At 40.2% G+C, this 9343-nt stretch overlaps 1 protein-coding gene across 1 annotated transcript in view; it reads right to left on the bottom strand.

Moving 5' to 3' along the window:
- LOC146517339 (zinc finger protein GLIS2-like) overlaps positions 1 to 9343 on the bottom strand; it is a 340746-nt gene that overhangs the window by 63156 nt on the left and 268247 nt on the right. The gene's annotated exons all lie outside the window — the stretch shown is intronic.

The following is a 9343-nucleotide window of genomic DNA, read 5'->3' as shown; positions in this document are numbered from 1 at the left end:
TGTTATGCTGTGTGGTGAAGACTTAATGTTTTTCCTTTCTTGAACCTGCAGCACAGAGCCGAACTGTGTGCTCGCGGGGCCGTTCCAGCTCCTGCTGGCACCCCACAAACCACACAGCCTGCATCCACCTCAAACAGCTCTTTGTGTTTCAGACATGAAACACTTATTATGACATGCTTCATCAGCTACATTTTCATTTCAAACATGCAAAACAAATGTTTGCCGGCTGAGGTGGGGAAAAGGCAGACGAAGCAGACAGACGAGTGACTTCATGCAAGCTTGGGGTCACTTTGTGTAACTCACTTTGCTGGTATATTGCTCTTGGAGAAGCTGGCATAAACCATGTGTAGACATTGGCCAATAGTGTAACCAGAGTGGGCCGCTGTTATAAATACGTAAATTTCATAATTGAGTGGTTCTGTGCGAGCTGCACAAAGACGACGCTGTTTGAAAACTTAAAAAAGGAAGAAAAAAAAGGTTGGTTTTTAGCTTCAATCTTTCAAATCTGCAGCAGCAGAATCACACACATGCTGCAGTTTCATTTGCTGTATTCTCAGGACCCGAACTCCATATCCGAGACGTTAATGCATAAAACAGAAAGTATCGTGTGCACATGAAGCACAGTTGTTTGTGTGAGAGAGAACAAAGAAAGAGAGAGGAAACAGATGGGTTAAGACTGTGTAACAAGGTTTGAAAGGTGAGAGGGCGGAAATGAAAACGGGATGGAATACAGGGATCGTGTGTGTGTGTGTGTGTGTGTGTGTGTGTGTGTGTGTGTGTGTGTGTGTGTGTGTGCGTGCGTGTGCGTGTGCGTGAGAAAGAGAAAGTAAAACAGAGTAAGTGCACCTTTGTGTGTGAGATGGGATAAAACTGGGTTTGTGTGTGTGAAACAGAGAGAGAAACTCCATCTCTCTAAAGCTCAGTTAAGCAGATTAACAACAGGCTAGCTAAAATGCTGACCTCTCTGTAGTTCAAGTACAACCTGATTAGGGTTGCCAACCGTCCCTTAAAAAACGGAATCGTCCCGTATTTAGAAACAAAAGTACACGTCCCGTATTGAGCTAATAAGGGACGCACTTTGTCCCGTAATACAGTGAGAATCAAAAGTAGTCTATAAGTTTTAATGTAATTAACGCTTTGTTTGAAAACATAATTCCCAGCCCCGCCCCTGCTTTGTGACCAATGAGCTGACAGCACACTTATGACAATTCGAGTATGACAATTCAGATTACCGCTCATCTCATTGGTTGAGGAAAGGTCGCTTGCGGAGAAAATACCGGAAGACAACAGATGACCACAACAAAAAGCATGGCCAACAGGGAAACAAACGCCGACACTGCGGTGCAAGTCTCAGACGACAGTACACCTGAAGCTGGGCAAACACTGCGATTTTCAAACTGCACGATTGGCTCGCATGGGTTATAAGTTCGTAGGTCACGATGCAGGTCTCACACTATACCGCCCGATGCTCTGATGCGACCTGAGTCACACTGTGCCTCCATAAAATGAAGGTTATAACAGAAAATCTGTCGCTCGCTCTCCCTCTTTGTCTTTCACTCACACAGACACACACCACCATCAACTTTGCTAAATTACTAATGACAAACATGATCAGGCAGCTGTGATTGAGCAGCAATGTAAATCCAACTATTTTCACGGTTGTTGTGGTCGTGATAATTTGGTGATGCCACATCGAAAAGGCTCGGATGAGCTTTCCAAAGTTCTACAAGTTGTGCCTCCATCGCTTGAGTCCAGATCACACGCTGCACAGCCGTGCTGCGCCGTCTTTTTCACCGACGTTTACGTGTTTGCGCGTGAGCAGTGTGAGCGGCTGCGGTGACACCCTCACGAGCGATTGATGATCGGGAGCTGGTCGTGAGGTGTTAATCGCTTCTCGTTACCCCACGTATACTACACGATGCACGATGAAGGCCAAAATCGGGCCGATCACCAAATTGGTCGCACGACTCAAAAATCGGCTCAAAATGGGCCAAAAATCGCACAGTGTGAGCCAGGCATTAGACCAGCAATGTTTGTTCCTCTCAGAGAAAGAAAAAAAGGCTGCAAAAGTGCAGGGAAGAATGGGAAAAGGAAAACACCTGGCTGGAAAAGTGCACGATAACATCTATAAAGCGCACTGCACTGTGTGCCGGCGCACTTTTTCCATAGGCGTGCTTCTAATGGTGGGCACATGAAGAACATGAGGGGCGTGAAAGCTCGGGGAACCCTTAACCAATTTTTGTCTACCAGGCCACGGCAGAACCAGATATGGTAAACACTGGTTTGTTTGTTTTTAAACCCTCTGGTTAAGGTTAAAATGGGCATGTGCAGTGAATATCAGCGCTATGTGGCCAGAAGTGTGATAATATAATTTATTTTGTGTAATAAACAACTGCAAGGATAGATGATTACAACAAATAGATGAGTAATACATAAAAGTAATACATAGATGAATAATGATGATGAGTTATGACGCGTAATCATGGGAACAAGTGGGTTTACAAACGGGAGCAAAAGCTGAAATAATGCCTCTGCTGAAGCCAATTGCACTAAATGCACTAAATGTGCACTGTTACAAGAATATTTTTCTTTCTATTGTTTTCTATTAATTTATATAATTTTAAGTTAAGCAGGACAGAGTTCTTTTAAAGAAAGATTTACTTTTATTATCAAAAGTTAAGCATGACAGGCTTCTGTTTAAGAAAGAGACCTGTTTTATTGTGTTAATGTTGTCATTTTGAGCTAAAAATAAATGGCTAAATGATTTTTGTTTCCCATGTGTTGATATCACAAAGAATACGCATCTACTTAAATCAAATTCAAGTCAAATGGTTAAAAAAAATAATTTCACAACAAAAAAAGAGCTAAAAAATTCACCACACTGGGAAGGGTGAAGACAACTGGGTCGCCCGGCCCTGGCCACGAGGTGTCCCTTATTTATTTCTCAGGGAGTTGGCAACCCTAAACCTGATATAAGTTCGTGGAAGTCCAGCTCCCCCTGTTCTACTACAGATCCCAGATCAGATTACCAAACCTCCGTATTCCTATACGTTGGCATTAAAATGCTGGAAGTATACCTGAGTTAGGGTCAGCAGGTTTAGGTAAAACACCTCCAGGGCCTTTACTACTGCTGTCCTCTGGTCTCTTTTATTTTAAAGTTAAATAATTAGTTTAACATTTTGGGGAATACACATTCTCTAATCCTACTAATGTCGGGGCAATATCTATGCTCTCGGACTGAGTAGCTTTGCTTGATTCACAGTTTGAAATAATCCCTTTTTATCTCATCGTGGTCTTTGGTACAGTCTTTCACTTCCTCTTCTGTCTAAAACAAGTTGTTTAAGCTAATCTTCCTTTCAGTCTCCCCTCCCTTTAACTCAGCTTTCTTTGGATTCAGTGGCCACAGAAGCGCACAGCTAGAGATATGAAAGATCTAGGAACAGAAAAAAAAACTGTGTGAAACTGAATGTTTGCCCTGCAGGGATTACTCGGACACTCGCAGACCTCACTATTTGAAATTTCTGTCCCTTTTAATATGAGCATTCACCATTACAACATTGTGCATACAGTACTATGCAAGTCTTCCTTTGTTTTGTTAGAGAAATAAATACAGTGATTTAATTAAAATGTGCACACTTACAGCATTTAAAAACAGAGTTTGTTCAATACTAAATTGCTTGGGAGTCAATATTTGGTTTGACTACTTTCAATCTCCAACCCAGCTTGAACTCTCATTTCTTTAAAAAGTCTTCAGGAATACTTCAGACTTCTTAAAGGATGATCGTCATCTTTTGTTCTGTTCTGTTCTGTTAAGATGATCCGTATCCAGGTTTTACTGTGTTTGGGATCATTGTCATAGTGAACAATGATTGCCTGTCAGGTGCTTTCCAGAGGAGATTGTGTGGTGGATCAACAGCTGAAGGTACTCTTCTGTTTTCATAATACCATCAGTTTTGACAAGATCCCCAACACCACTGACTGAAATGCAGCTCCAAACTGTGACAGAGCCTCCAGCTTCAACTTTTTTAAGGACACACTGAACACCATGGTAGGATATACAAAGATTTTAGCTAAATGTTCACTGGGAATCCCCTTGTTGGTACAAAAATACTGTTGAATGCCTGTTGATATGTTTCCTCTGTAGCATAGATAATAAAAAGAGCAACAGACTGAACTAAAAGAATACAATATATTACATATTGTATAAACTTATATTAATAGAAGAAATTATCTCTCTAAACGTAAAGAGCTCAACTGTAAATATCAAGAATATTACAGAGATTAAATATATATGATTGACATTTTACAATAAACTGTAGAACCTGGTAACAAATTATGTGTTTTTGCAGCATGCTGCTTGTAACAAAATGTCTAAAGATACAATTTAGAATTGGTTCTTTGCTACATTGTCTGTGATGTGTAGACACAATGCTTGAGTTAAGTGCCCTTTTTATGCTTGAATGATTCTCTGAAAAGGGTCAGGTAGAAGCATTGGAATTAAAATAATTGAGAAAGCAGACAGTGTTTAAAGAAACCTTGGAAAGCTTTTTAGAAAGCCTGAAGAACTACTGTTCAAAGGATGGCTCCTTGAAATCAAAATAGGCAGACGTGTGGTGGCTCGAGACTTTTGCACAGTACTATGTATGTCACAAAAAACAACTTAAAAACATTTTCCCAGTTTCCCATTCTTTAAAAATGTGCATTTTTTAAATCTCTTCTCTTCCTTCATCTCCTCCTTTCCTTTCCGTGTGTCACAAAGAGCTGCTTTACCAGATAAATACGTCCACCTCCCACCATCAGGCTTGTTCCCACCGCAGGATCCAGCAGGGATGGGAGAACTGGAGCTGAGGTTTGGCATCATACAGTTGGATTAAGATTTACTGCTGGTGTGGTCAAGGCTGATGTTTTGGTGCTGGATCCTGTAGAGAGGGTTTTATTTCCACTGAATATGTGCGAATGATATCTGTCCAAAATATTAAAGACAAAAACTTCGAGACTCAAAGAAAGAGGCAGAAAAAAGAAGGTAACAGACAAGCAAATTTCTACATTCTTGGTTTTCTATTACCTGCTTCTTGATTGTGTACATTTTTATCCATCTGTGCTCCACATGTTAAAAATTGAAGAGGAGTTCTCCCAGATTTACTTTGCTTTGAAAGAATATTGTCACCCCCAAGGTTTAAGCTGTGTTGGCATAATGTATGCAGCAGGGTCGGATAGTTCAGTCATCTTTTTCTTGTTTCAACAGGGCATAACAAATCCATTTCTACATGTAGGTCTTCCTATTTCCTCTGTTTGCATTTTTCCTCCTTCCTGTTTTTCTCATTTAAGCCCTACAGGTAAACCAGCTGCCATCAGTGCCAGGCTCTTCCCAGAATACAGGCACACATATGAAACCCTGGAGAAGGCAGGCATACACAAAGGTCCCTACACTGACCTTTATTATTACTGTATTTTCTGTGCTGCAAAAGCAGTATCCGGACAAAGCAGTCAGATATAATTTGACAGGTAAATGGCATCAATGAAGACTAGCTTAGTATGATCATGTGATGCTTTCCAGACACTTGTAAGGTATACCGTGCAGTTTTTTTCTTTGAAGACAAGTGAACTGTACTTGAACTAGGTTCATGCTAACCCCCTATCAAAAGCTCCACCCACATTTTCTGACAAGATCCTAACCTCTGTGTAGACATGCCCACTGCAGAAACTTTGGAGTACACGCGTCAGCGGTCATGTGTTGCTTTCAGCTCACACAACAACAATGTCATCTTAATTAAAACATACTGGTTTTTAAGAATTTGGATATTCTGGTTCCATTCTCAATATTGCTTATGGATTGATTGTTATTAATTTTCATTGGGTGCTCTTTGGCTTTGGAAGTTATCACCATCGCTAAGCAGGATATTAAAGACATTACTGCAAATTAACTGGATGCATTTTTTTTCATCTAATGTTTGAGCATGTTGGAACGACTTCCCCTTTTTGTTGTGATCGGTGTTGGGGTGGTAATATGTATTACAAGTATTACACCAACCACTTCTGTTAAAAGCAATGCAGCATTTTACTTAATTATTCCCAGGAGGAAGTAATTCTTTAAACTACTCATTACATTACTGTCCAGTTTCTCCCTAAAATGACTTGAAACACATCGTCTCATCACGATTTGACAATATAAACCTGTAAACGTGTAAGCTACAGTCCCCCACACCGACACAAATTCCTATCCTAATGAACCCAGACATACAATTTTTCTCTTAGTATGTGGTTATGAATACAAAGCTAAAAAGACAAAAATCAGCGCAAAGAGACTTCAAAGCGATCTCCACAGTAATTCTACTGAACATGAACAGGTAGAAATGGTGGCTACAGCCTGACTGTTCATCAGTTTGTCAGGGCCAGTTTTTTAAATTAAAAAGTATTTCAAACAACAACCAAACTACATTTCACCCATGGGACAACTTTACAGTAGTTTAACTTCTTCAGCTCTGCAATGATTTTTGTGATTTTTTTTCTACACCCAGTGATCAGAAAGTAAAATTAAGAGACTTTAATTGAGAAAATTAAAGAAGAAAACCAAATTAACAAATTGATTTTGCATTGATGAATATGTTAACCTATCAGGGTGCTTCAAATTTTTTGCTGTAGTTTAACCGTGACTCTCAAATGCTGTCAGATGTTAAAACACTTCATACAGAAGTGTGTGAATGTGTGTGTGAATAGGGGGATGACTAAATGTAGTGTAAAGCGCTTTGGGGTCCATAGGGACTAAGTAAAGCTCTTTACAAATACAGGCCATTTACCATTTACACAGAAGCATTTGAGTGAGATTAATATTTTCTAACATTTTAAGTTACTGAATGATCTCCATCAGAATGTCTGTGCTGGTTGTTAAATAACATCAGCTGTGCTTTTCTTGTTTGATGAGGAATGTTTTTGGAGTTTGATTAAAGAGTAGACAAACCTTAAATTTACGTTTAACTGGCATGGGAAGGCTTTTTTCAAGGATAGGACAACCTTAAACTAAAACACATTTGCTTCAGCTGGAATTCCATGATTTTGACCTTGGGTTTGTTCCCACATGAAGTATGAACCTGGCGCTGGCTGCTGCAGGTCTTTGTGTCGCCTCAGGGGTAAAAACTGCAGCCTGATCACTATCGAGATAGTCCCTCAAATTCACCTCTTGGCCACAGACCTCCTGCTCTGCTATTCACTGTTTGACTTCAGCTCAGCTTTCTCAACAACATAAGCCTCTTTCACATGCACAAACACATCAAAAACGCCGTCCTGCTGTCAACCACTCCAAGTCACTCAGCAAAATAACCCCCCTCCTCTTCTCATCCCCCCCCCATTCATCATCGTCTCCATTCCCTGTAGCTATGCCATTGTTTTTGGTCGGGCCAAGCAAAAGGCCTGCTGCTGCCGCTGAGCGACACAAAGAGGAAAGCAGCCGTGTGGCTGAACGGGAAAATCTAAATAGAGAAGGGGAATGAGCATCCCAGGGGTTAAGTGCTTTCTGATGGAGTTGCTGAAGGGTAGGAGTTGGATTGTTAACGGATAAAGGTGAGTGTGTAGGCACTCCAACCCTGTGTCCAGCTCAGCTGATATCATGTCACACAGTACTATTACACAACATTAAACCGCATGGCATTATATATCGACCCCCTGTGCAGATCCAGCGAGCCATCCAGAACTGTGACATTCCTCTAAGCTATTTTGCAGGAGTGCACCAGAGTGCAGAGATTAAGCCTGATGTCACATGCGGCTGTAAGCAAAGTCGCTCTGGGTTTTTCATGTCACTCTAGCATGTTCTCTCTCTCTCTTTAATCCCTCTGTGGTTGTGTTCTCATTTACTACAAAGCCATTAAGAGCCATTGTGATAGCAGAAGAGAGCAAGAGCATCTGCAAATAGATAACATTTAGGTCCTTTGGAATACTTACTTTGCATATGTTAGGTTGTGAGTATTTTTGCTATTTTTAATGCTTTAGATATGTAATAAATTGATGAATATCTATTATATACTGTGACAGCCTTACAAAAGCCAGAATTAGCAATCTAATCTACATGTTGAATCTCTTTGTTTCTTGTCTTTGTAGTATACTGAAAAAATGTGTCAATTTGGTAATCAGGAAATCTCCTACTTAAAAACATTTACTATACACGCTTAAACAAAAGCTGGATCTCTTTTCATTATAGGCGGAGCTATCAAATGCTACTGTTACAAGAGGATCAGCTAGAGTTTGCATGCAAGAACAGGGTCAGTAAAGGTCAGCAGATGATAATCTTGGAAATGATGGTGAGTGGGAGAGACAGATTTGACAGGAAGTTTAAAAAATGGAAGTTCAAAACGATAAAATGTCCTCAAGTTGCACTCAAGAAATATGTCCCTCGCAAAGGAGCAAACATTGAACCTTTTTTAGCACAACTTACATTGCACTGCATTGTATAAAGTTGGGTACAGGTGGCATTGTTGATTGGCGAAACAGTTCCATTTGTCATTAAAGCAGATTCTTATTATGAAGATTATTTCAAGTCCAATTTTAACATTATTTAAATCCAGGTTTATTAATATTACACCAGATTTTTTTTCTAAGTAAGTGAAAACAAGAGTGATCAGAAGTGCTGAAAACTGTGATACCACTTTTGATGCACCACCTTTGGTGTCATTCACCTCTCAGTTTCTGAGGCCAGCTAGCATGGCCTAGTCGAAGATCGAGTTTTTACTGCCATTTTAATGATGTGAGTCAACGGTTCCCAACCTTTTTTGCGCCACAGATTGGTTTAATAACAATATTTTCACGGACCTGCCTTTAAGGTGCCGTGGATAAATACATCAAAATAAAATGATATGACCAAGACAAAAATGGTTGTATTTTGTAAATAGAATGATAAACGCAAATTCACTGTGTAATTGTGTAACTTTATTAGCAACGTCCTCCTGAAATGTGCCAACAAGATTGAGAGTAACATCCTCCTCTCTGCCTCTTAATGCTCTCTGGTCGCTATGGTAACGCGTAAATATTTCTTTCAAAATAAGACACACAAGTACAACACAGGAAAAGCCCCGGGGAAACCAAGTTAATGATAAAAACCCTGAAAACCATAAATTTCACACCTGAGCCTCAACTCTCACAGCCCAGTACCAAACGACTCATGGAGTGGTACTGGTCCATGACCCGGGGGTTGGGAACTGCTGGTATAAGTGATACCAGTACAGGAGCTGAGAGATTGTCAGATTATACAAAGGGAGATGCTGCAAGTGGTTGAAAAGATGAAACTTTCTAAAGAAAAAACAGTGGCAGGTTGCCTTTTAAAGAACAGGGAGCCCATGTATCCCTGTTACTTTCA

This window comes from Neolamprologus multifasciatus, chromosome 6 (genome assembly GCF_963576455.1).
Source record: "Neolamprologus multifasciatus chromosome 6, fNeoMul1.2, whole genome shotgun sequence".
NCBI classification, from domain to species: Eukaryota; Metazoa; Chordata; class Actinopteri; order Cichliformes; family Cichlidae; genus Neolamprologus; species Neolamprologus multifasciatus.
Note: the sequence above shows the minus strand (reverse complement) of the source record. Positions and strands in the feature narration are given on the sequence as shown.